The sequence below is a fragment of the Peromyscus eremicus genome, chromosome 15, assembly GCF_949786415.1.
Source record: "Peromyscus eremicus chromosome 15, PerEre_H2_v1, whole genome shotgun sequence".
Classification (NCBI taxonomy): Eukaryota; Metazoa; Chordata; class Mammalia; order Rodentia; family Cricetidae; genus Peromyscus; species Peromyscus eremicus.
Window position 1 is genome coordinate 5,927,204 of NC_081431.1, and position 27,039 is coordinate 5,954,242.

Here is a 27,039-nt window from a genome sequence, read left to right on the forward strand (position 1 = left end):
ACGGATCTTAGAAGATTTCAGTGTGTTTTCCTTATGAGACTATATGCTGTCTACTGACTGCCATTCAAAGTCAATTTTAAGCAACACCTTAGACATCAGCTCTACATTAGTTGAGACTTCATGAAGAATCTAAAATTATTTCTGCATTTATTTTGCTTCCAGTGTGTAGATTATGATTTAACTTGTATACCTTGTACACATTTCACTCCTACATACCTACATCATGCAAAACAAAAAACATTCATAAAAGCAGATATCAGTATACTGAATTCTTTGCAAGCATGTCACTGAGTGGTGGCTCACACCTGCAGTTCCAGTTGAGGCAGGACCACTGTTAGAATGTTGAGGTCAGCCTGGCTACAAAGGGAGACTCTGTCCCAAAAACAAAAATAAGGGATGGGACTGAGGCTCAGTCGATAAAATTCTTGCTGCATAACCTTGAGGGCCTGAATTTGATCTCCCAGTACCTGTGTAAAAAGCTGAGTGTGGTGTACACCTCTCATCCCAGTGCTGGGGGCAGGGCAGACAGGAGTGTGCCGGACGGTTTCATGTCAACCTGACACAAGCTAAAGTCATGAGAGAGGAGGGAGCCTCAGTTAAGAAAATGCCTCCATAAGATCAGGCTGTAGGCAAGCCTGTAGGGCATTTTCTTAATTAGTGATTGAAGGGGACAGCCAAGCCTATTGTGGGTGGTACATCCTAGGCTGGTGGTTCTGGGTTCTATAAGAAAGCAGGCTGAGCAAGCTATAAGGAGCAAACCAGTAAGCAGCACCCATCCAGGGCCTCTGCATCAGCTCCTGCCTTCAGATTTCCACCCTGTTTGAGTTCCTGTCCTGACTTCCTTTGGTGATGAACAGTGATGTAGAAGTGTAAACCATATAAACCCTTTCCTCCCCAAGTTGCTTTGATCATGATGTTTCATCACAGCAATAGTCGCCCTGACTAAGACACAGGATGATCCCTGGGCTCCTTGGCCAGTCAGCCTAACCTAATCATAGGCCCAGGAAAAGAGAGAGACCCTGTCTCAAAAATACCAAGATAGACTGAGACAGATGGCACACAAGATTGACTTCTGGTTTCCACAGACACACAGACACACACACACACACACACACACACACACACACCCCTAAGGAAAATATCAAAGGTCTCAAATTGAGCCCCACAGGAGGAACAAATTCTAATGTCCCAATGAACAAAGGAAGTGACAACTGCCTAAGCAAACAGAAATGCTAATCACCCTCTATCTCCTATGACAAAGAAATGAACTGATCTCCGAAAGTGCTGTCTCACATGGCACATCTGCATCTCATTATCATGCTGCACTAGCAGCGTGCAGTTACTAAGCAGGTGCAGTTACTATGCCAATAAAATACTTCTAAGAAAAGACCTTATGAAAAACCTTCTTTAAAACGTAGAGTCCACTCGGTTCTTCCCTAGTTTGAGTCACTTTAAAAGCACATGCTATCCATTTCAGAAATGTTGTTGCTTCTGATCTACTAACAAGAAAATCTTGAGGAAGCAATCACTACGAAGATTGGAATACATTGCAATAATTATTTTAGATAAAATCAAATTGGTTATGAGCACATTTCCTCAAGGTCTAATTTCTGGTTTTATTTCTTAGTGGCCTCATCTATGTGGTCAAAATAAGTCCAAATATCCATCAACCTACTGAGTGTATTTACTGATCCTGCTTCTCCCAGCCATGCAAACCAGTGAAAGTTTGGGGTCATGTTTCTTCCTCAGGCCTACCATTCACCAGAGAGCATGTGTGCTAGCCATAGCTCACTTCCCAAGGCCTACCATCCACCAGAGAGCATGTGTGCTAGCCATAGCTCACTTCCCCAGGCCTACTATCCACCAGAGAGCATGTGTGCTTGTCACAGCTCAGTGTGGCTGTTGCATCATTTCAGCCCCACAGTGGGGCTGCAGCCTCTTCCTGGATCATCTATCTATACTATTCATTTTCATTTCTCTGATTGGCTCATGAAATACCACAGATGAAAATGCTTTTTGTTTTTAATGCTGCTAACAGAGCCCTGCTCTCTCTCCCTTGATAAGTAACCTTGGCTGCAAATAGGCAGCTCAGTGGCTGCTCTAGTGTCCTCTTCTGTGGCTGTGCAGAGACACCCTGACAGAAGCATCTGCAGGGAGAAAGGGTTTATCTGGCCGCGGTTGAGGTTGCGGTCCTTCATGGTGGAAAGGCAGACCAGCAGAGATTGCGGTATCTGGTCACACGGCTTCCACGGTCAGGAAGCAGAGAGCAAGGATGGCTGTGCTTAGCCATCTTCCTCCTTTTGACTCAGTCCATGAGTTCCATCCCAGGAAACAGTACCATCCACAGAGCACGTTTCTTCCCACCTCAGTTAACTTTATTAAAGTAATCTCTCACAGGCACGGCCAGAGGAACACCTTCTAGGTGATTGTAGATTTTGCTGAGGTTAACGGTAAATGGGTAAAGTGCTCACTGTGCAAGCCTGAGGACCTGAGTTCGGATCCCCAGCACCCACGTAAAGCCCAGGTGTGGTGGCACACACCTGTGATCTTAGTGCTGGTGAGGCAAAGACAGGACCCTGGGTGTTCACTGGGGAGTTGGTGGAGTGCAGTCCCTGGAGTTGATTCTGGTCTCTATACAGGTGTCCTTGGGGTACCACACATACACACACACACACACACACACACACACACACACACACACACACACACGACTGAGCCCTGTGTCACTAGCACATCTTCATCTTGATATTCTTCTTCGCTTCTCTCTGTGTGTTCCCCGGATCTTCACTCCTTTCCCCCTAAATAGAAATCGTCCCTGTTGACAGCAAGTCAGAGCAACTCAAGAGACACACGCACACCAGCATTTCCCGCAGCCCTGTTAGCGAGAGCTGCGCTATGGAACCCACCCGGGCGTGCGGCAACAGAGGGTGCAGGAGGGAACGTGGCATGATACATGATGGAGTTTTTCTTTTCAGCCGTAAAGAACAACAAAGTTCTGCTCTTTGCAGAAAAATGGAGGCAACTAGAGATAATCATACTAAGCCCATGGAGCATCTCAGAAAGATAACTATTGTCCGTTTTCTTTCATTTGTGGTCCCTAGAGTTTTAGATGCATATAATCACATATGTATGCATATATGACATGACAATAGCAACAGAAAGTGTCCAGGTAAACAAAGAGGACTAACAGGGTGGGTGGGGGGTAAGGAAGGGGGGTCAAAATGGAAGAGCCCCTCATGACAGGAAACAGAAGTAGTTAGTCAGAAATATGTTACTTGAAACTGTGGTAAGTGCTCCTCTCAGATGTGTGTCTCTTCTTTCCCAGAGCTGAGTCACAATGGGAAGGGACCATTGGTACCCAGAACTCTGGCATCCTGAGACACTGAGGTGCAGCTCTCGGCTAGTCTAGAGGCCCAGAACAAACATGTAATGGAGTAAAGAATTTGGAGTATTGGAGTAGGTGTCCATCTGCTCTTTGACTCAGGGCGGGCTTCCTAAAGCAGTAGGCTGAGCTGCAGAAGCACGAAGCTTCCTGGGGGCGACTGGAGCAGTAGAGACAGCAAAATGTCAGCTTCAAGCCCAACAGCGGGGAGGGTCTTCTAACAGGGACGTTGTCATTTTAAAATGACTGGTTCTCAGAGAAATTGCTTCAAGTGACGGCACTTTAAATAAAATACAGTAAATCATAAAAACGAGTTTGGGCTAGGGCTTAAGAACTGAAAGTAAATTTATGGAAATAGATCTTTTTTATCTCAGAATTCACAGACTTTTGGTTTCAGTTGCATTCACGTCCTAATTCTGGGAACAGAGACGAGCCAGCTGAATCTTGGCAATGTGCGTGTGTGCATGTATGTGTGTGTGCACATGCATGTGTGTGCATTTGTGTATTGTGCATGCATGTGTGTGTATGCCTGTGTGTGTACATATGTGTGTGCATGTGTGTGTGTGTATGTATGTGTGCATGCACCTGTGTGTGTTGCTGGTAATCAACCCAGTGAGTTCAGGGTTTTGCATGTGCTCAGCACACACTCTGCAGCACATCCCTCACCCACTTCTCATACAGCTGACATGGAATCATCATGTCTCCCTTCTGCTCACCCTCTCCTCCCACATGCCTCTTCTCTCTCTGTGACTTTTATCTTGAATTTTGAGCTTATCATTTCCTTGATTTCTATGTATTGTTCAGTTTCAGTACTGTTGTTTCTTTCAACATTTTATTTAGTTCTATTTGTTCATGGACTTTAAATACGAAGATGCCATGTATACACAGTCTCTTGGGACTCGCTCATTTCCCTCAAAATGTTACAACAGCGAAAAAGCCATGTTGCCGACAGGGGCTCTGATTTCTTCATAGTCACTGATGTGCATTATTGCATTGCCTCAGTACGGCAAGGTTTATTAAATCCATCCTCAGTTGATGTGCAATTCTGTTGTCTCCAGTTTCTTGTTATGAAAAGTGGGGCTGTAGGCATCCTCATCTGGACGAGCTTGTCTCTGGTGGGATGTGTGTCCAATGATAGAACTACTGGCTGAAAGGTGTGCATGTCTTCAGCCTTATAAAATAATGGCAGACTTTCACCCAAATGATTATATCTGCTTGTACTAGAATGGATTGACCTGCGTCTGCTACAGCCATTGCCCATGTGAGGCATCTACATTTTATCAACTTGTAGATATGCAAAGGGATCTCATTCAGTCTTGATTTGCACTTCTATGATTCCTTGTAAGGCCAAACAGTTTTTATTGGTTGTATGTAATTCTTGTGAAGCCTTTCTGTTCTCTGGACTTCAGTTTTCAGGTGTAAAATGCAGATGATAGCTTGTTTTGTGTGAACTCATTGTGCCTGGCTCATGTCTGTCCTTCACAGAACTCTTCCTTCTCTCCTCCCTTCCTCTTCACGCCAGCTTCAGATTTCATGTTCTTAGCTCAGGTTCTGTTATCTACATGGACCTCCCAAGGAACTGGACAGTTATTGTTACTCCGTTGGCTTCTAAGAAGCTATTTGATGTTGTTTGGACCCCTGCTCTCTCTCCTTGTTTTTTATCCCTCGTTTGCCACACAGTTGAGTGATCTTTCTCAGAACGTTGTCCTGTCCCTTTAGCTGGGGACTCCTATGTGTTCTGGATGAGTACCCCTCCACCACCCTGCAACCCCGCCCCCACTGCTGTTTCTGATGATGTGTTGCAAGTATTTTTGCTTGATCCTCAACCAGCTTTTGTTGACAGGATGCCCAATCTTGGATAAACTCTTCAATTTTCTTTTGGATGCCATGGCTGCTTTTCAAATCCACTCTTCATCACTAACTGCTGTGGACTCAGTTTCCCCAAAACCTCTCTCTCAGTTGTGCTCATCCTGTAGTCCCAGACTGCACACTGGGCTGGGAGAGGACTTCCGTGAACACCAGTGACATTTGCATCTGGGTTTCGATCTTTGTTCTGTGTGTGCATCCCATGCCAGGGCACACAGAGCAGGAGTGCTGGCTCACTAAGGGGCATGTTAGGATCTAATGCACCTGGCTGGGCTCGCAGGAGCTGTTTGCTGATCTCTAGTGATAGTGATGCAGGAGCTGCTCGTCCACGGGCATACTGGGAGGAGTGATGATCTCAGAAGTTTCTGAAGGTTTTTCTACTCTGGGTGCTAATGGTCCATTTACAGTAAAGCAGCATGGTGTGTTCTGAGGTCACGGTTCCCCGCCTGCTGTCCCTCTGGTTCATCAGCCCTTCGTTTACTGGTGAGTGTTTTGGGGCACCTACGCTGGGTAGCACTGACTAGGTTCAGGAGAGCCACATCAACAGACAGATGGAATGATCCATGCTTAAGGAGCTGCCATGGCTGAAGTCAATTGTCTAAACAAAAATGACAAATGGCACACGTCCTCTTTGACTCACTGTCTGGCGCTCTTCGTTTCATAAATGAGCACTTTGGGTTATCGCTAGATGACAATATGGAGTTCTGCTGTCACTTACCTTAGGCTTTGCATGGGGATCTTATTAGTGCTACTTTAAATTCTATTGTGGCTGAAAACGATAACTTCAACTGCTAGCACGTTGTCATTTGAGATGGAGGACTTGCACCTTCTGGGTCTAATAGAAGAAACCAGTGAAGGAAAAGCACACTCAAACTTTTGCAAAAGAAACATTTAATGGTGGCATTTCTATCTTTTCTCATTTACTCTTAGATTGACCCCCCCTTTTTATTATTTTGCTTCTGTTTTTCAGTACAGGCAGTAAGTCTTAGTACTCAGGCTGTCTCTCTGTGTGTTTCTGTTTGTAACACACTTCAGGGCAAAGCTTTTGAAGAGGAGGGAACTTCAAATTTGGACCCCAAGCTTTTAAAGTGGCTCCACCTTGAGATAGTCTTCAAGAAAACAGAATTATATGTCTATGCTTCACATGTGCTAGATAAGAAAAGTACAGTGACGAATAGTTCCTTTATCAATGTCTGAAGAATTCAATGAACACAGTATCGGAGTGGCCTCACTGAAGATCTTGGAGTCCTCAGGAAGGATGCTCTGTGGAGGACTGGTGGATGCCACTGTGCAGGCCTGTTGATGAAAACAGCCCTTTCCATGGAAGGTGTGGTTTGGCAGATGTAAGCCTGCCTAGGACACCAATGCAAACAAAATAAGTTTAAGTTATTCAAAGTAATTCAGTAAAGTGGCCTTGGAAGAAAGAGATTAAGAAAGATAGTACAAACTATATTATTCAATTTCTTTAACCATGAAAACACAAAAAAAGCAAAAAATATTCATAGGCTGATTGATCATGATGCAAGCAATTTGCCACAATGTAACTATGTTACAGGTTCCTGTGTCGGCTAAGTAAGGTGATTATTTAGTGCTTTCAGATCTTAGGTATGGGTGTTTTACCTGTATGTACTGCAAACATGCTTGGTGCCTGCAGAGGACAGAACAGGGCATGGAATTCCCTGGGACTGGAGTTACAGAAGGCTGTAAGCCTCTATGTGGGTGCTGGGAACCGATCCCAGGTCCTCAAAGAGCAGCCACTCATGCTCTCAATCGCTGAGCCATCTTTCTGGCACTTAAAGCTTTTTAAACAGTTAATACATTGATCAATGTGTTGGGTTGGAAAGAATCTGAACACTTAATGTCTAGTCCCCAAGTGAGTGTGAAAGGGTTTGAGGCATAGGGGGCGGGGACTAAACAGACAATTATCATTGCTTTGCTTAAGCCATGGCAGAGGACACAGGGGACATCACTGTCGGCTGCTCATTTGGGTGCCACCTCAGTGCAGAATAGTTACTTCGTCACTGGGTGATGTTCCTTCAATCCTCTCCTCTCCAGTTCTAAAACTGTAGTGAAGAAAGTAACAACTCTTTATTAAAATAATTTTGAATCATTCTAGCTTTTGCACGTTCAGAGCATCAGTTGCCAGCATCACAGGGTCCAGTGTGTCTCCTAGCCAGCCCATGCACCAGGGAGATGGTGTGAACTTGCTCAGGGAGAAAGACATCCATGGCAGCCACTTGGAAGTGAGCTTTCATAAAGATTGTTCTTTGGTATCTATATAGTTGGAAGTCATGCTTTATCACTACACTGACCTCCCTCCCCACCGTGTGTGTGTGTGTGTGTGTGTGTGTGTGTGTGTGTGTGTGTGTGTTTGTGTGTGTGTGTACCTGTGTAGACTGGAGGTCAACCTCGGACACCTTTCCTCAGCTACAGTCTGCCTTGCCTACTCTGTTTGCTGATACAGGGTCTCTGATTGGCTTAAAGCTCACAATTTCGGGTGGCATGGCTGGCCATCAAGCCCTAGAGATCATTGCTCCCCTCTTCAGGGCTGACATCACACTCTGACCACCCACACAACCTTTTCCTTGGGCTCTGTTGTCGGGTCTCAGGTCCTTATGGCAGATCAGACTGTCTCCAACCCTAAACTATTTCTTACAGATTTTTTGGGACTCCTTATATGCAAGGGGATAGTTTCTAGGTTCAATTCCCCTATATTAAAAAAAAAAAGCAAAACCAAAAACCACAAAAATTTGCTTTGCAAGGGAGTAAAATGAATATGGAAATATCTTGAATGCACTCATATCACTTTAATGACTTCAGCGTTGTCAATGGACTCCGTTATACTTATTCCCAATAAAACATATTCCTTATTTTATCTGTTGGTAGTGATGTCATTAATGAAATATGGCTGCCTTTCTGAAGCCTACTTTTGAAATGTCTCAGGAAAGTTCCTGAAGTTGTAATACAGGCTTTCACGGTGAATGTCTTCTGAGTGTCTTAGAAGCTAAAAACTTGAAGCCTATAGCATCTACCAACTCTATGGGTCCCTCTTCTACCCTAGAAAAACATCATTTGTGATTGCCTGGCAGAGCGAGGAATAGGAACAGTTTTGGCCTTATGAGATTTTGGAACAGGTATCTTACAAAGCTGTGGTATTTTGCTAAGCCAGAGTCTACTAAGTGGGCTCTGCTGGGCTGGGGTGCATTTGTAAGCAATGCTGTCAACCTTTCAAGGCTCACACACCAGGGACTGCTTCCCTTTGGACACAGGTGATGACGTCTCTGGCCGAACAGGCTCCCTGTCACCACAGTTAACAGCTGTCCCAGGGAGTGATGAAGACTTGGGAAGAGTAAGCAGTGGCCCTAATGATGGATGCCACCAACAGGCCAGTGGTCTGAGCTGTCACCCATCAGTGCTTGCCAAAGGTCTTCCGGGAGCTCCCTTCTCAGATCGATCTTTCTGTCAGACCAGGCAGACCAACTTCATTGCATTATCAAAGAAACTTCCAGAATGCCAGCTGGTCCCATTGAATGGCCATTTCTATACTCCAGGCTGCCCTGAGCTGCTGTGCCCTACCCAGGTCAGGAAGGACTGTTCAAGGAAAGAACAGTGATTGCAATTGTCCCCAAACTAAACTTCCAGGATGGGCAGTGGCTCCTCTTTATTTTTTCTTCTTCCTTTAACTCCTGATAGAACCCTATGTGCTTGAGCCTTTAGAAGCCAAAGGATATAAAAATAGCAGGAAAGGGTGCCTTGCCCTCAGCTCTCCGTCCTCAAAGGTCATGGACACCTCTGTGTGGACACAGTGGGACACTTATCGCTGCAGAGATGAAGTGATTGTACTATCACAGGGTCTCTGCAGCATAAATTCTGGCTAGAGAGATGGTTTGATGCATTCAATTGCCTTGGCATAAGTATTTGGTAAAAATGAAGAATTTTCTTTCTGTTAAGATTTTATTTTTCTGATTATTTATGTGAATGTACTTCATGACTGTGCTCTGCCTTTGAGCCAGGATCTCTCTCTAACCTGGAGCTCACCAATTGGCTAGAATGGCCAGGCAGTGAGTCCTGGAGTCCATCTATGTCTACCTCCATGCTAGGGCTACAGCTGTGTGTAACCACTCACACCTGGCACGGATCCTGGACTACAGCTGTGTGTAACCACTCACACCTGGCACGGATCCTGGACTACAGCTGTGTGTAACCACTCACACCTGGCATGGATCCTGGGCTATAGCTGTGTGTAACCACTCACACCTGGTATGGATCGTGGGCTACAGCTGTGTGTAACCACTCACACCTGGTATGGATCGTGGGCTACAGCTGTGTGTAACCACTCACACCTGGCACGGATCGTGGGCTACAGCTGTGTGTAACCACTCACACCTGGCACGGATCGTGGGCTACAGCTGTGTGTAACCACTCACACCTGGCACGGATCGTGGGCTACAGCTGTGTGTAACCACTCACACCTGGCACGGATCGTGGGCTACAGCTGTGTGTAACCACTCACACCTGGCACGGATCGTGGGCTACAGCTGTGTGTAACCACTCACACCTGGCACGGATCGTGGGCTACAGCTGTGTGTAACCACTCACACCTGGTACGGATCGTGGGCTACAGCTGTGTGTAACCACTCACACCTGGCACGGATCGTGGGCTACAGCTGTGTGTAACCACTCACACCTGGCACGGATCGTGGGCTACAGCTGTGTGTAACCACTCACACCTGGCACGGATCGTGGGCTACAGCTGTGTGTAACCACTCACACCTGGCACGGATCGTGGGCTACAGCTGTGTGTAACCACTCACACCTGGCACGGATCGTGGGCTACAGCTGTGTGTAACCACTCACACCTGGCACGGATCGTGGGCTACAGCTGTGTGTAACCACTCACACCTGGCACGGATCGTGGGCTACAGCTGTGTGTAACCACTCACACCTGGCACGGATCGTGGGCTACAGCTGTGTGTAACCACTCACACCTGGCACGGATCGTGGGCTACAGCTGTGTGTAACCACTCACACCTGGCACGGATCGTGGGCTACAGCTGTGTGTAACCACTCACACCTGGTATGGATCGTGGGCTACAGCTGTGTGTAACCACTCACACCTGGCACGGATCGTGGGCTACAGCTGTGTGTAACCACTCACACCTGGCACGGATCGTGGGCTACAGCTGTGTGTAACCACTCACACCTGGCACGGATCGTGGGCTACAGCTGTGTGTAACCACTCACACCTGGCACGGATCGTGGGCTACAGCTGTGTGTAACCACTCACACCTGGTATGGATCGTGGGCTACAGCTGTGTGTAACCACTCACACCTGGCACGGATCGTGGGCTACAGCTGTGTGTAACCACTCACACCTGGCACGGATCGTGGGCTACAGCTGTGTGTAACCACTCACACCTGGTATGGATCGTGGGCTACAGCTGTGTGTAACCACTCACACCTGGCACGGATCGTGGGCTACAGCTGTGTGTAACCACTCACACCTGGCACGGATCCTGGACTACATCTGTGTATAACCACTCACACCTGGCACAGATTGTGAGCTACAGCTGTGTGTAACCACTCACATCTGGCACAGATCCTGGACTACAGCTGTGTGTAACCACTCACATCTGGCATGGATCCTGGACTACAGCTGGGTGTAACCACTCACACCTGGCACGAATTGTGGGCTACAGCTGTGTGTAACCACTCACACCTGGCACGGATCCTGGGCGCCCAGACTCAGGTCCTCAGGCTTGCACAGCAAGCCCATCTTTGACTTGGTTATCTTCCCAAGCCCCTCATTTTGTTTTCTTATGAACTAGGTATACCTTTAATTTTTATTTGTAACACTAAGACACAGAATGCCTTACTTAACTCTTTAAGCAAATATTCTTGTTGACATCGGCTATTTCTTTCTTTCTTTCTTTCTTTCTTTCTTTCTTTCTTTCTTTCTTTTTTTTTGATTTTTCGAGACAGGGTTTCTCTGTGTAGCTTTGGAGCCTGTCCTGTAACTTACTCTGTAGACCAGGCTGGCCGCGAACTCACAGAGATCTGTCTTCCTCTGCCTCCTGAGTGCTGGGATTAAAGGTGTGCGCCATCACTGCTTGGCTGACATCAACTATTTCTTTAACAACTGTGGTACTATTTCAAGGGAGTGCTTAGGGTGAGGTTATGGCTTGGGGTTTTAACCTTATCATTAGTGATTTGTGTGTGTTAGTGCAGGTGCATTTGTGCCAACACACACATACGTAGAGGCCAGAGGACAGCTCTGGATGTTGGTCCTTGCCTTCCACTGTTTTGAGGCATGGTCTCTTGTTCATTATTGTATATAGCAGGCTAGCTGACCTGCAAACTTCTGGGAGTCCCATGCTCCTGCCTCCCACACCCCTCTCAGTGCTGGGATTACAGATGCAGCCTGTGTAGCCTTCTGTGGGGTCTGGTGATTTGAATTCAGGTCCTAACCCTTGTGTGACAGGTTTCTACCCAACGAGCCATTTCTCTGCCCACTGGTCATACTTTACTAGTGTACATCTACACAATAGAAGTGGGTATTCTCAGAAAATACTACACAATAAGGAAAGCACTCGTGATGTACTGAGAACTAAAAACCAGGGGGCAATATTATGCTGTTGTCTGAGACCACAGGGCCAGAAAACAGAAAAAGACTGGAAGGAATAAAGTACTGTGTTATCTCCAGAGGGGCAGTTGAGTGGGATTTTAATTTTCTCTGTACCTTGGAGTGTTTCTGACTTGAGTAATCTTGTGTTATTTTAACACAGGATTTGTTAGAAAACAAATAGGTTTTCTTCTGTCCCTGTTCCCAAACAACGAGAGTGTCATTATGTCCAGCTCTGGATAAAATGTCACCTCACTAGTCTCTTTCCCCTTTGTCCCATTAATGATTTCCACGCACCCACAGGGAGGGGGCATCTGAGTAGACCCCTTTGAAAACTGCTCCTGAAAAGAGAAGAGAGAAGAAAAAGAATGCAACAGCCCAGGAGGGACCTGGGGCAGGTTTGGAATTCCGGCTTCCTGCAGCATCTGACAGCCAGGTTCTCTCCAGGTCCTTCCTCGTGCCTCCCTTGGTGGCTCCCCACCTTTCCCTGATCTCCATTTCCTCCTGCCCATCTCATTGTGTTCCTCTCTCTGCTCCTTTAGGGCGAGGACTGTCCCCAGAGCTCCCCAGAGCCCTCCAGAGCTCCCCAGAGCTCCCCAGAGCTCCCATGCTCTGAGCACCTGTCATGTGTTCTCAGATGCAAGCCTGTTGGGGGCAGAGCTAAGCTCTTCTGGCCTCCTGGGGCTTGCCCTCCATCAAATCGCCTGATACTGCAATGCAAGAGGAACAGGCGTGTGTCAGTCACTTTTCTTGTTGCTGTGACAAAGAATGTGGCAGAAATGCTGGGAGAATTCCCACAGACGGTCATCCACTGTCTAAGGCTTTCAAAGGCCCTGATGGCAAAACCAAAATAGGGATTACATCAGAGCCCAACTTTCTGAATCAATGCATTTATTGGGGTTACTTACATAGCATCGGTGAGATGTGAGGTATCGGAGCATGAGTGACTCTTAAGTGGCCTCACCAGAAAATCTCACTCAGCATGGAGATGGTTTCCTCAGAGTCAGATGGATGGAACCCTCTTTTCAGTTAATCTCTCCTAGTCTATATACTCTAGCACCTCCCAAAGCCATGAGGCCATGTGAACTTCAGGCAGAATAACATACAAATGACTGGGTGGTGCAAGAGGAGCAGCTGCCATCAGCTCAGGGTCCAATAGTCCTCCCCATCCCCACCCCACCCCTTTCTCCTAGGACGGAATGTCAGCAGTCAACAAGCCTGATCCTGAGGGTCTCTGGCAAGTCTTCACAGGTGTTCTGATGAAGAGGACCACTGCTGAGCTCCAAGGCACCACAATACAATCATCCTGTGGAAGGAAGGCTTATTTAGAGTCACAGTGCCAAGTACAACCCTTAATGGCAGAGAGGGCTGCCGTGGGATGTTCTGTATGGCAAATGTGTTTCTCTGATTAGTCAATAAATAAAACACTGATTGGCCAGTGGCTAGGCAGGAAGTACAGGTGAGATAAGGAGGAGAATAAAGCTGGGAAGTGGAAGGCTGAGTCAGAGAGACACTGCCAGCCGCCACCATGATGAGAAACAGCATGTGAAGATGCCGGTAAGCCACGAGCCATGTGGCAAGGTATAGATTTATAGAAATGGATTAATTTAAGCTGTAAGAACAGTTAGCAAGAAGCCTGCCACGGCCATACAGTTTGTAACCAATATAAGTCTCTGTGTTTACTTGGTTGGGTCTGAGCAGCTGTGGGACTGGCAAGTGAGAGAGATTTGTCCTGACTGTGGGCCAGGCAGGAAAACTCTAGCTACAAATGCGCCCAACATGGGGCAAGAGTTTCCACCTAAAACCTGAGAAAAAAGATTCTAAAACGGAGCTAAAAGCAGTTCCTAATTGTCTCAAATGAGCGGCAGCTGCTGGTTTGAGCTACTTGTGGGTTCCTATCGTGTGTGCTTGACCTGCAGTATGGCGGGAATGAGGCCTCTGCAAGTGGCACATTAAGCTGTGTGGTGGATTTAGACTTTGCTAGTACAAAATAAAAAAAGAGGTTTCTGGGTTATATGCTGCCTGGATAAAAGCACAGACCCACGATAGCTCCCAGGGCTGGCGGTAAGCTACCACCGCCATGTTGGGAAGCTGAGGTGGGCGGAGCCAGCAGCTACAGCTGCTGCAGTTTAAATCAATAGATTCACAATAAGACAGATTCAGATGTAATAGTTTACAATGTGTGTAAAATATACATAAGCTTGAAAGAGACAAAAAAGGTGATATATACAGTTATATAAACAAATATATAGTTTTAAAAAATAAAGTCTTTAAAGAGACAGTAAAATTAATATAAAAAATAAGCCACGTAAAGATGAATATTACACAGAGAATCTGGATTGTGTTGTCTTTGGGATTTTTAACTGCAGAAAAATATTTGATCGTAAAAGGTGTTGAGTTAAACCAATATGTATGTTTTAAAGATAACTTGACTTCAAGATTTGGATGTAAGAATGTGTTACTTTGGAAAGGAGACTCTGCTTTTGTTCCCACAGAAAGCCAGAGGCTATGGATTTGTTCCAGATTAAGATACATCAGGTTTGACCAGCCAAGACCCCCTGAAAGGTCTCCGATGACACCATGGCCCAGATGATCCAACATCCTGAATGGTTTCAAGGCAACTGGCTCATATGATACAGCCTCACGGACTACTCCATGATCCTAAAATTTTCTTCATGTCCCCATAAGATACAGCGCCCCCCTCCAGCAGGAAGTAGTAAGAGAAGCTATGCCCAAATTCCCAAATTATATGTAATTTTACTTTGTTAAGGTTAAAACCTTCCTTTTCAAAAAAAAAAAAGGGGGGGGGGAAGTGCTGTGGGATGTTCTGTATGGCAAATGTGTTACTCTGATTGGTCAATAAATAAAACACTGATTAGCCATTGGCTAGGCAGGAAGTATAGGCGGGACAAGGAGGAGAATAAAGCTGGGAAGTGAGAGAGTCAGAGAGACACTGCCAGCCGCCATGATGAGAAACAGCATGTGAAGATGCCGGTAATCCACGAGCTACTTGGCAAGGTATAGATTTATAGAAATGAATTAATTCAAGTTGTAAGAACAGTTAGCAAGAAGCCTGCCATGGCCATACAGTTTGTAACCAATATAAGTCTCTGTGTTTACTTGGTCGGGTCTGAGCGGCTGTGGGACTGGCAAGTGAGAGAGATTTGTCCTAACTGTGGGCCAGGCAGGAAAACTCTAGCTACAGAGGGCATGACCGCAGGAGCTTAACAGCTGGTCACATGACATCTACAGTCAGGAAGCAGAGAGCGGTGGATGCTGGTGCTCAGCTTACTTTCTCCTTGTTATTCACTCTGAGACCCTACCAGTGAGAGGATGCAGCCCACACTTTGGAGCACCTTCTCACCTAGAGTAACCTAATCTAGAAACCCTTGACAGACACGTCAACAGCTTGGTTTCCAAGGTGTTTCTAGAGCCCGTCAATGTTAACCTTCACAAACCTAGTATTTGAATTTTTTCTTCTTCTTAAAAATACAGGGAAAAGGTAGGATTGAAAATAAATTTTATAAAAAAGGCCAATAAAATGTTCTCAGAGGAAAAAAAACAAACAAGATATGTGGTGTTTCCATTTCATTTTGATTTTTCCTCAAATGAAAAGCAAGGGGTAGACCATCATCTCTCCTAGCTTTTCCAGCACCAGATTTAGAAACATCTACACAATCAGGATACAAATATGAGCTGGAAAAGCTGAACACATAAGCTGTTGGCATCAAAAAATGACCACGATTCAGGCACATTTAGATTTATCTTTCTAGACAGCTCTAATTCATTACATAAGTCCCTATAATTCTCATCTTTAGCATTTAAATCATAGGAAATACCCTACTTCTGGAGGTGATGTTGGCTCCAGTGTCAGCTTATAGTCTGTTAAGGACTGAGGGTGCTCCAAGGCTTAGAATCTACCTCACCCCAATTCTCCTGTCAATGTTTGTGTTGTATCAATTGCCAACATTAGGAATTCTTTCTGTCTTATTATTTCAGCACCAATGGCTGAAGTTCACAGTGAGTTCAATCTTTTGGAAGTTCCTCCACCCAGCTTTCTAGAGTAAACAAATTGTGTGTGGGGACTACTACAAAGCTTAATTAGACTCTGTTAATTGGTAATTTACACCTAAAACCTGATTACAAACGGCATCCGCTGTTTCACTAATAAGGGTTTTTAGAAATTACCAAGATGAGATTCACACAATTTGATATGAACTGTTTTAAAGTGAACAATTCAGTGGCAGTTAGCAACCACAATATTGTCAGCCAGTCACCATGCAGCTGCGGAACATTCTCTTAAATACACGCCAAACTGTTAGCCACCAAAAGCGCCTCTGTTTTCACAGCCCCTGAACCACCTGTGATAGCTCTTCTTGGCTGTCAACTTGACTACACCTGGAATTAACTAGACCCTCCCCAAACGGAGAGGTACACCTGTGAGGGAATTTTGTTTCATTTGAAGAGGGAAGATTCATTTCTAATCTGCATCTTTGAGGTGGGAAGACCACCATGTCTTCTGTTGGAAGCCTAGGTAAGGACACACAAGAAGGAAACTTCCGCTCTTTGCCTGCTTGCTCTTGCTCTCACTGGCAAATCCATTCCTGAACTGTCGTTAGAGCGTACCTCTTTGGGATTCCAGCGCACACTGAAGACCAACTGAGACATCCAGTCTTGTGGGATGAACAACTATTGGATTCTTGGGCCTTCTCTTCTTAGGCAGCCTTTGTTAGATTAGCTGGACTGACTATAGCCTGCAAGTCAATCTAATAAATACCCTTTATATTTATATTGAGAGATTCATTCTGTAAGTTCTGTTACTCTGAAGAATCTTGACTAATACACAACTACTCTGCATTCTTGTCTATTGATTTACCTACTTTAGATATTTCAGGCAAAAGGGTGCGTGCAACACATACCCCTTTGGCTCTTGCTTCTTAACACAATGCATTGCAGATTTACCCACCCTTTAGCGTATAGCAAGACTATTGCTCTTTATGGATGAGCATCATTCCATCACATGACATTCCAGCTGGTATACCCATTCATCTGTCCATGAATATTAGGGCTCTTTCTGCCTTTTGCCTATTATGTCAGCTTTCTTTCATGATAACAAATGCCCAAGACAGCTGACGAATAGAGACAAAAGGTTAATTTTTGACTCATTGTTTTTTACTTCATCATAGGTTGTTCTTGTTGTTTTGAGAGTTTGAAGAGAGAGAAGAGGTGGAGGTCCCTTGACTCTTTTGAGGGCATGTCACCCATGGCTCAGAAACCACTCCACCTCTTAACGGTTCTACCTTTTCTGAGTGGCCTCCTGGGATGAGGAGAGTTAGGGCACACTAAGAAAATATTAAATATCAGTCTTAAATGGACATGTTTTTGGGAAGCATCTGTTAGCATTGTGATCCTCCTTCTTATATCATCTCACTCTGCACGTGTGCACAAGCTACTATAAGAGAAACAGGCACCTCACACCAGTTTTTAAACATAGGAACAATGGAGCTGAAGAGATTACTCAGGAATGAAGAGCATGCACTGATCTTACAGAGAACCCCAGTTTGGTTCATAGCACCCAGGCCAAGTGGCTCACACTCACCTATATCTCCAGCTGCAGGATTTCCAATGCCCTCTCCTGGACTCTGTGGGCGCCTGTATCATACATACACAAGCCCCTCTACTAGATATACAAATAATTTTTTAAAAAAGAGTACTTACAATGAACACTGTAGTTACTATTTTTACCAATGAAATGTTTTAAATTTTAACTCCCCACCTATCAAATTAGTTCATTGCTAGTTGAGTAACAGAGACCGCTCCTAGGGGGAGCAGCATAAGTCACAAGGATATGTGTCTACATATTCATCCACAGCCGTTCTGCTTCAGGGTGACCTTCGAACAGCTCTGGTTCCTGAATTAAACATAATGACAAACGTGTGACTCTTCTGGATTTAAAGTCTTGGATGAGACGTGGGAAGAACTCTCAGGTAAACACTGCATTTTAAGATGCTGATTTTCCTGAAGTGGTGGGTTGAAATGTTTCCCATTTTAGAACCCATAATTCATATTTCTGTTTTTCAAACAGAAACAGAGCAGAGGAAAAAACCCAATTTCATTACCATAGCTATGCATGTTCTCTGCTTTCATAGCCAGTGAGATCATCATGAAAGGTTAAGTGACTTGGAAATTTACAGATTCATCCTGGTTTCATGTCCCATTCTGTTCTTTTCTCAAGAGAGGGTATCGGAGACAGCTCCTTGTCATCTGTTGCTGCTGCTCACCCCAGGAACATCTGAAGAAGAGGAGGAAGAATAGTAAAGATAACATGTGCCCAGGGGTATGAATAGCATGAAAGAAAGATGGTGGGATTTAAATACATATGTCAATTTTAGTAAAATACTGTAAGTCAGATGACATGCAAATCAGAAAACCATGTAGGCAAGTTTATAATTAAGAGCTTCATCATGCAACATCAATCATGAATGCTGAAAAGATTTAGAGAAAGGAGATTTTTTCATGTGAGCTAAGCGAAAACCAGGACAGACAGGGTGTTCTAGAAGTGTGTCATTGACAAGCAGGTAGATCCTTCAGGAGCCAGGAGGAAAGAGACATGCTGTGGCCCAAATAGCAGCAGTAAGCAAATATTGAGTAGTGACCTAGGGGTGTGTTGGCCAATGGGAACCTGGAGGAGAGTCTCACAGGAAAGAATTCAAAGCAAGGGATGATGCTGTTGAGATGTTTCATGGAGAGGATGGTATTTCGCCAAAATAGCTAATTGTTCTGGACATATTTTTTTTCTACCAGGTAAATATTGGGAACTATATTTAATTCAGGGATATGAGAACAAGTCACATGACCCTGTGGGCTGGCTCAGTGATTGATAGCTGTGCAATCTTGGGAAGGTGTCTTGATTTGCTGAGCTTCCATAGCTCCTGGGAACCTGTCCTTTTTCTAGCTATCTTGCTTCGTGTCCTCATATTTTCTGACACTGCAAGCTGATTTCTGCATTGATCTATACACTTTGGACTCCATTACTTGATTTAGGTTAAAGTTTTAAAACACAACATCATGCCAGATCTTAAAGTCAGACTCCCTCCAACGGGATGAGGCACAGTCACTAACTATATTGGGGATAAAAGATGGAAGCCATTTTGGTGCGGTGGGCTTGCTAGCCTCATTTGGGTTCTGATACACGCTTCTAACAAAAGGAACCACTTTGCCGAGTGACTTTCACTTTGTGTGTTCCTTTGTGTGGGGCCAAGATCGGTTGTTTCTAACAGCACTGATATGGCTATGCCGTGGCTCCTGCCAAACTCTAGTATTTCAGCCACACTGGGATTCCAGCCATCCTTTCGGTGTGATTTTATCCTGTTTCTTACTTATTAATATTTCTTAAATATTAGCATATATTAATTATACATGGTACTGACTTTTGTCATGGCAATTCTATGTATATATGTATATAGTGCATTTTTATGATATTCATGCCTCATTACCCCCAGCTAGTCCCCCCTTTATTTTTGGTAATCCACTGAACTTCATCAGAGTGGTTTACAGGAGCCTGGACCTTACGAACTGGCTACATCACTAAAGAAAATGTCTCTTCCTTAGCCCAGTAGCTGTTGTCTGCATGTAGCTCTTCAGGGAGGAGTGGGGCCTCATGGACTCTGCTGTAGTTTTTTGACTGACTTCCAGAACCCTCCGATCTCTAATTTGCCTTCATGAACAGCTGCGTATGCTTTTGTAGGGTAGAAAGGCCACTAGCTCTGTCTCGGCCACCTTGCTGACCAAGATAATTATCACTGACATGCCAGAGTATATTCAGATGCTGGGGATATGAGTTGTAAAGATCCTAGAAAGCATGTGACTCACACAACTAACAGAGGAAGTGGAAATGACCAGCAGGGGAAATATTTGATGCATTTTAGTCAGAAAGACCACTGAGTGACTGCTTCAGGGTTGCAGAATTTTCACTCTTTGGAATGAAAATCTTTTTAAAAACCAAGACTTTTACAAACACTGAAAATACATGGATTCCTCATATGCATCTTTCAGCAGGCCTTGGGGTAGGGGGACATGGAACTATTGGGTGCAGACATTACAGTGAATGATAATCTCAGAGGCTGTTGAGGATGGACTCTGGACCCCCACCTCCTGTTTCCATGGTAACACTACAAAGAGAAGTTCCTCTTTGCAGTTAAATTGCTATATGAAAAGATGGGTGTTCGGGGGCTTTGTTGAGGTCTATCAGGGGAAAGCTATTTCTCCTGATCAAAACAATAACATTTTAAATAGAATAAAAAAAATTCTTTCTGATCAATAATAGAACCTAAGTTCTACCCCTCCCTGGTCCTGGATGGAGATGTGACATTCTAAGCTACTCAAAACATTAGATAACCACTGTCTCTTCCCTTTCAGAGTTAGCCCTGCTGGACTTGTCAATTACCGGGCCAGGAGCCCCTCCCCCAGGAAATCCAATTGACCTGATGCCATCCTAAGGAGACAAGGTTGCTAATTATGCCCTTAATGAGAGAATGTGCTTTTCTTCCCAGAATCCTCTTGCTCAGTCCAGGCCTTGCAGAGCCTCCTTGAGACAGCGGCAGAGCCTGGCTGCCATTCTGAGTTCTCTCTGAAAGTCTAACTTTCCCTTTCTCTTGGTTTCTATCTGTTTCTTTCTGACACTGGCCGCAAGCCCAAGCATACTTTCCCAGGCTTGCATTCTCTCTCTCTCTCTCTCTCTCTCTCTCTCTCTCTCTCTCTCTCTCTCTCTCTCTCTCTCTCTTTTTCTGAAGTCTCCTGACCCACCATACAGTTGCTCACTCACTTCCTTGGCCAAATGCCCAACTCCTGTCTTCCTCTTCTCCATGCCCCTTCTCTGGGCAGCTGCCAAGCTTTACAGCTTCTTTGCTCTGCCATTTACCTCTCAACGTCTAATAAAATTCTCTTTGGGTTTCCTTCTGAGTCTGTTTTAAAACTCTTTTATTAATGAGACTAAGGACCCAAAAAGGGAACCTCAGTTCCCCTGGTAACAGGGACTTGGGATGGATTATGGTTCCTGTCCATCCTGGTTTTGATAGATGTGGATGCTTGAAAACATTGTCCCAGCTCTGGGTCTCATCCTGAATGGTGTTTATGTGGCATTTTAATAAACAGCTCTTCTTCCTGAGCTTGCCTGTGTGCCTGTGTGTATGGGGGTCACTCCTCACAAACCAGTCTACTTACACTGTGATCTATTTCCTGGGGCTCCTGGGAGACATTTCTGGGTGCAGAATAAAGTTAATGGCTTTCTGTTATTAGCTTTTGAATGCTTACATCACTTTTTATTTCCTTGACTGTTATCTGTCAAGTAGAAAAATATACACAGGCTAGTGGTGTCCACCAGTGTCTGAATCATTTCAGCAGAGACATCTCTACAGTTCAATAGGTCAAAGCTGATTGTTGATTACTCTGAAGCAAGTAGTGTACTGGGGCAGGGTTAGAGGGAGGGTGGAGTAGGTTGAAAACTCATTGTTTGTAACTGGATTTATGGGAACAATTGTCTGTATAGATGAGAAGGGAGGGGAAGGAAGTCAAAGACCTCCACTGAAGACAGTCTATGGCATTTAAAAAAATGAACCAGTGAGTTTAGTTAGAGTTGCTTACTGGAGTATGGGTGAGGGGTCATTTACAGGAGCATAGGTAACTTACTAGTGGCTATACTACTGAAGAAAATACCTTCTCTCCAGCAGCCATTAACTACCTAGATCTGCATGGAGGGGTGGGCTCTCCCCACTCCATCATGGGGTGTTGGGTCCAATTCTGCACATGTAGTCAGAGCTCTGTGAGTTTAAGAGTGTAATGGCTATGGTATGCCTAGAAGACAGTTCTACAACATTCCGCCCCTTCCTCTGTCTCTTCCACTCTCTTGTGAGTCTCCGTTAGACCTGGAGGGGTGACTGACCTATAGAATAAAAGATGTCCTTCTTAGGTCTGAGTATTCAACAGCTTTATTCTCAGCCCTCAGGTCAGTCATACATGTCTACAGGAACTGCCACCCACTACAAAAGTTGCTTCTCTGGCCAAAGCCAACAGAAGCACTAATTGAATTGCTGGATTCAGTCTGGAGTCTCTCGGCTTTCTGTCTCCAGTTTCTAGAAGCTTGTCTCATCCCTGGGAGTTCCTCTGAGATCCATAGCTTGAGTTGTTGTAGAACATATGTTTTATTTTTATAAACAGTTATGTTCATGTGTGTAGGACATTTCTTTTTCATACATTAGTTCTGCATCACACAAGTAGTTTTCAGAGCAGGAACAATGAGAGGCTTGAAGCTCCCCCATTATTGTGCAAGAAAAAAAAAATTTCAGAGAAATCAATTATGTGCCCCTTCGCTGTGTTTAGAAATGAGATTCAAAGCATTCAACAACTTGGCATTCCATCAAACTGGCATTCTTCCAGTCAGCGTGAATCACAGCCAGAACTTCCTGGGCAAGAACCAATGTCACAACATAAACGCAAGGGAATTACCTACCTCAACCCAACTCCCACACTTTAAAATGAAAAATACTACCCCACAGACTGTGGAAACAGTCAGGTGATTACTTAGGGTAATATATTGTTTGAATATGAAGTGTCCCCCACAGGCTCATGTACTGAAGGCCTGGTCCCTCTCTGGTGGGCCTATTTTGGGAGATAATGGAAACTTACAGAGATGGGACATATCTGGAGGAAGCAAGTCACTGGGGGCAGGTCCTTTGTGGGTATCTTGTCCCCAGCCACTTCCTATTTATGATTGGGATTCCTTTCTACCATGAGATGAAGAACATTCTTCACCACAGGCTGCCGTTGTCATGGTTGTTGAAGTCTGTGGGGCCAGGTGACCATGGACTGAACTCTTTGAAATTGTGAACCTTCATGTTCCTGTAAGGTGTATGGTCACAGATGTGCAAAGGAGTGAATAAAGATCATGGTAAATAGTTGGGTTGACGTACGTGACAAATACAAGTTCACTATTACTGGGGGTTATTTCACAATTTGAAGCTTCATTATCCAACAACAAAGTACCATTCCTTGTGAGAAGTAATAGAACTAAAAAGATCCCTGGCTATATCCTTGGGAGACTCCTGAATACCTACGTAGCGTTCTGCCTTAAGACTCTTGTGTTGTAGTTGGTTTCTACTGTCAGTGTGACACAGTCTAGAGCTACCTTGGAAGGGACTCTCAATGTGGGACTGTCTAGATCAGGTGGGCCTCTGGGCATGTCTATGGGGGATCGTCTTGATTTTGATAGTTAAGGTGGGAAGACATGCTCTCAGTGGGTGGCACCATTCCCTAGGCAGGGGATGGTGAACTGTTTAAGAGTGAAAAAAAGTAAGCTAAGCACAAGTGTGCTTGCAATCATTCATTGCTCCGGGCTCCTGTTTATGGATGTGATGTCAACCGTTTCCTGAAGTTCCTGCTGCTGTGACTTCCCCGCAGTGATGGGATTATAATCTGGAACTAGGAACTGAAATCAACCCTGCTGTGGGATGGTCTGTATGTCAAGTGTGTTGCTGATTGGTCAGTAAATAAATCACTGATTGGCCATTGGCTAGGCAGGAAGTATAGGCGGGACAAGGAAAAGAATTCTGGGAAGTGGAAGGCTGAGGGAGAGACACTGCCAGCCGCCATCAGGACAAGGAAGATGTAAAGTACCGGTAAGCCACAAGCCACGTGGCAAAGTAAAGATTAATAGAAATGGGCTAAATATAAGAGTAAGAGCTAGACAATAACAGGCCTGAGCTAATGGCCAAGCAGTTTAAATAATGTAAGAGTCTGTGTGTTTATTTTATAAGTGGGCTCTGAGACTGGCCGGACTTGGTGGCGGGAGTTGGAGAGAAGTTCTCCAGCAACACAACCCCTTGTCCCTCGAGTTGTTCCTGTCAGGGTATTTCATCACAGCAACAGGAAAGGAAACTACATCATCTTGTGTCCGCTGCCTCCTAAGGCAGGAGTCACACACACCTCTGATGTGTCTGGAAGTGTGTTTTGAAGGGGGACTTCACTGAGGAGAGGAGATCCACTCTGGGAAGCACTCTGTGGTGGAAAGCACTTGCGGAGGACTGCGGAGGACTGCACGCATCTCTCTTTCCGGTTCCTGACTGTGCTGCGTGTGGCGGCCATCTCACACTTCTTCCGCCATGCCTCCTTGCTACCTCGGACTGTACCCACAAACTGTGAACCATCTTTAGTTGCTCTTCATCAGATGTTTTATTTCAGCAATGAGAAAAATAATACCACAAACAAATTATGCTTTTTCCTCCATTCTATGGGATTGATGGCCAGTGTTTGTGACAGCCTAGGATGGTTTGTCTGTAGCTTTGTGCTTAAGTGTAGCACGAGTAATTCATTCCAGGCAACAAGGTTTTCTCTAGAAGAGGAGCCTGAGATGGATTTATGGCTAGATGTTATAGAAGGGCATTCCTCGTGGTTATACTGGATGAGTATAACAGTCACTGAGCTAATGAGTAACTCACCAACCAGAGGCCTAGATAACAAGCAAAGGAAGCCAAATGGTTTTGTTTTCACCTTGTCTCAGTCTCCCTGTGACCCCCCCAGGGCTCAAACCACCGTTTCCCACACAGTGTGCATCTTTTAATTGGTCTTCTGGAGAGAGACAGAAAACTTGTTTCCATTTTAAGCACAGAAGTTTGAGGCTAGAAGAACTTTGAAGAGGAAGTAGGTATAAATACATTAAAATGGATTATCCTTCCATGTAACCCAAAGGCTTTATTTTTGATGCTTATAGTGGGGAGGAAACAACAAAACTCCTCTTCATTCGCTGTTACATTTTGGCTGACTTCGAAGGCAGTTACCAGTCTCAAATAGCTGGGTTCTTTACCGTGTTTTGTCTGTGAATATTTGTTGACATATTAGAAGAATACCAGTTATCACTACCTTAAGTAAACACGCATTATTACCATAATTGAGGATTTTGTGCTTTCTCAAAGCTGATGTTTGTAGAAATCATCTGGGTCATTCTCACACGCTCCGGCTGGACTCTCCACGTGTTAATCTGAGATGATGAGCCTCCTGTTCTTACTAGTGTTTCCTGTTGTCTCCCCCCACCCCCACCCTGTGTGTGTGCATGTGTGTGTCATTGTGTACGTGGGGCAGTCAGAAGACAACTGTGGTGATGACATTCCTTCTCTCCTGTGTGCTGTCACATACACCAGTCAGTCTGGCTGGAAAGCTTTTGGGGTTCGCATGCTTCCAAGTCATAGCCTGTTGCTGAGGGAAGTTAGGGCAGGAACTTGAAGCAGAAACCAAGGAGGAACACACACACACACACACACACACACACACACTCACACACTCACACACACAACATATTCACACACATGCATGCACACACGACACACATGTATGTATGCACACACACATGTGCACACACTCATACACACATCTACACACACATGCACACACATATGCATGCACATGTTACGGCATTCATACAGCCCACAAAGTAAACAAATGAATACAGCAAAATATTTAAAAAGAAATTCTAAATTCCCTTCCTGCCAAGCCCGTGCTTTCTGGGTTGTGTGATGGAGCATTTTCCCCTCATTTAGAAACAAAAGACTCTCCTAGGCTGCTCATTTGCATACTCTGATTTCTAATTTTAAACACTCATATTTTCATTTTCTTACATCACATGTACATTCTATTCTGGTGGGCAAAAAAAAAAAAAAAACCCTCAAAAAAAAAACAAAACAAAAAAAAACCTGCCAGTGAAGACCCCTGTACTAGGTAGGTAGGCTTAAGTCAGCACGTAGAGACACGAGCCGGATGGAGACAAATATATATAAAATCTCTGTCATCTGAACCACAAAGCCCTGAATATTTCTCTGGAAATTACTATGTTATCTCTTGAAACCTTTGACCGAGAATGAGAAAGCAAATGTTCTCTCTCTACCAGGAAATGTCATAATTTCTTGAAATAGATTTAGTACAGCCCTTGATGGCCACGTGAAAAGTATTTCCCTTTTACTGTTCAGGTTTGGTTTGGCTAGAGCGCATCAGGTGACTCTATTATTAACCTGTCTGAATCCACATGGGGACGTATGTTATTCTGGCTTAATTAGTGACATTGTCTGGTGATTGAGAACTTAAAATCAAGCATACGCCTGTGATTTGGGGTCTGAATGAAAGAGAAAGGGGTCGTGTGACTGAGTCTTGATTCGTAAACAGGCTCTGAACCAATAAGCATCCACGTGCGTTCGTAACTACAAAGGAACTTGGCTAAAATCCTCACTCTTCAGCTCGCTCTGACCTGACCAGCCTCCTTGTTTCTTCGCTCACCCATGTTCAGACTCTTGCTAGACTTTGGCTCTCAAATGCCCTCAAGGCCCGTGTGTTGAAGCATCTTGGGAAGCAGTGGAGCCTTTGGGAGGTGGGGCCGACTTTAGGTTACTGGGCACATGCACCCAAAGTGACCGTGGGACTCCAGGCCCCTCCTCTTTCTTCCTGATTTGTGATGTGAATGGTTGTGTTCTACCAGGCACTCCTCACTCCTGTTCCAAATGAGGAGGCCCACATAGTCATGTATCATTGTTATTGTTATTGTTTTGCTTCTGGTTTGAGGTCATACAGTCCATCTCAACAGGGGGTGTATGAAGGTGGAGTGTGGGGCAGCTGGTCACATGGCATCTACAGTCGGGAAGCAGAGAGATGAACTCTGGTGCTCAGGTGGCTTTCTCCCCCCCACAACTCTTTAGGGTCCAGGGTCCAGGATCCTAGCTCAGGACAGTGCTGCTCACATTTAACATGGGCCTGTCTTCAGTTTAACCTCTCTGGAAACACCCTCACAGACTTGCAGAGGGCTGTCTGTGTCTCCCTGGTGATTACAAAGCCAGTCAGGTGGCTAAGGAAGATTAACTACCACAAGTTCTTAACACATGTAAAATGTCCCATATATTTTTTCCTTTCTGAAAATTTTAAGCTAACATTAGGGGGATAATCATGACATATTGTAAGCTGTTTGTAGCTCTCTAAGCATTTTATTCTAACTTTTCCTATTTGTAGGTATATGCTTAGGGCAGAAAGCCTATAAATACAGAAAAGCAGACAACAAAGCACAGATAAACATGGCATCTCCCTGTGTCCTCAACACTGGTGTCCAGGGCTTTGTCTTTGTGTAATGCTTGGTAGGTCA